The sequence below is a fragment of the Limulus polyphemus genome, unplaced genomic scaffold, assembly GCF_000517525.1.
Source record: "Limulus polyphemus unplaced genomic scaffold, Limulus_polyphemus-2.1.2 Scaffold1660, whole genome shotgun sequence".
NCBI classification, from domain to species: Eukaryota; Metazoa; Arthropoda; class Merostomata; order Xiphosura; family Limulidae; genus Limulus; species Limulus polyphemus.
This window is the reverse complement of record NW_013667270.1, coordinates 42,702-44,737: the sequence shown is the minus strand read 5'-3', so window position 1 is coordinate 44,737 and position 2,036 is coordinate 42,702.

The following is a 2,036-nucleotide window of genomic DNA, read 5'->3' as shown; positions in this document are numbered from 1 at the left end:
ATTCGTAAATCGAACATAGATACACGTGTTTAGAAAGTTCATATTATATAAAAATAATATCAAACATTATTGAATTTATGTTGTGAAGATGAATCACATCAACAATGCAAAATAAATAAAATGTATAAACCAATAAGTAAATTATTAACATCGTTTGACATACAATAAAATACGTTACGTATCTAAAACATTTATTTATATCTGTATTTGTAAGTATTTTACCATGTTATTTTATCAATACATACATAAAACAATGTCTGAACATATATTTCAATCCTTATAAATGTGTATAGAGACTTCGTCAAAGTACAAAATATTAAAATCCTTAAAATGTCATTCTAAACTCACTTCTAAGATCTCACTTTGTGTCTACATGTAGAGATTTAAAGATATATATATTTAAGTCCAAGAACCACGCAGAGATATGAGATAAACTGTAAATGTGTACGGCATATCTCTGACAGGACAATAATAACACGAATCTAGTATCATTGATATACAGAGAAGACAACTTTCACGTTAACAAACTTCTTGGTTACCAATTCTACTGATTGTGTAAATCATATACAAAACAGAATACCGTTTACTATGTATTCGAATGTAAGCTGTGGGTGGAGAATGTTTTATTTTAAGGTTTCCCATGATAACCATGCTCAAATGAAAGGGAAAAAATAAGAAGAAGGTTATTAACAAAAGTGTACGTATGTGTATATGTTTAACGACGTTAGTAGGTACACGTAAACATGTATGGAGAGAAGTCAGAAGTAACAGTAAGTGACTCTTCTTTATATGTACACAACCAATAAAATTATACACTTATAAAAAGTTAAAACAGCTGAAACATGAATATAATAGTGTGCCTGTATGATGTAACGATAAATTTCGAAGTGATTATAAAATTCACGTGGATAAATGTTATATAAGATGTTCAAGAGGAAAGGTTATGAATATAACTGTAAAAATGTAAGAGTTACTATAAAAGCTGATAAAGTAAAATACTAACTTTGATTATTGAATTATCATGTCGATCATGACATTTAAAGGTAATACATTCTCTAATACTAACTTTGATTATTGAATTATCATGTCGAGCATGACATTTAAAGACATGGTAATACATTCTCTAATACTAACTTTGATTATTGAATTATCTTGTCGATCATGACATTTAAGGTAATACATTCTCTAATACTAACTTTGATTATTGAATTATCATGTCGATCATGACATTTAAGGTAATACATTCTCTAATACTAACTTTGATTATTGAATTATCATGTCGATCATGACATTTAAGATAATACATTCTCTAATACTAACTTTGATTATTGAATTATCATGTCGATCATGACATTTAAGATAATACATTCCCTAATAATTAAGAAGATAGTGAAAGTAAGTTAGTATATAAAATGAAACAGATATTAACAGAGCTATGCTTTTCTTGTATTATGTTTTTTACTATATGTATTCTGAGAGCTAGTGGTGATCAACTTAATATATTTTGTAATGCTGGTGAGGTTGTATGTTTTGTTCGATTTTCATTATTTTTACTGTAGTTTAGATTACCATTTAGGAATCAGTTAAACGACTTTATCTTTACAAAACTGGTATAAACAACAATGTTAGATAATGTTTCTCTTCCTTCTCTATTTTGTTATTAAATCTCTAATGACCTCATTAGATGCTAATTGCATATCCTGCTTTGTGGAAGGTAATAACTGTTTCGTTTTAACTTGTATTCAAATCTAAAAGTCTATAGAAAAGTGGAAATGTCCCTATATCAGGGTTTTTTTAATTTCCTTTTTTATTCTCTTCTCGGAAAAAAAAATGAAACAATGTCACCCTTGTATAGCGTCGGGCAGTTTCCAGCCATCATACCAAAAATTTCGGTGTAACCAAAGAGTTTTTGTGTGGAGTTTACCACTAAATAGTCACAATTGCTATATGATCCTAAAGTACACCTTAGGCCCCGGCATGGCCAGGTGGTTAGGGAGGTTCGAATCCCCGTCCCACCAAACATGCTCGTCCTTTCA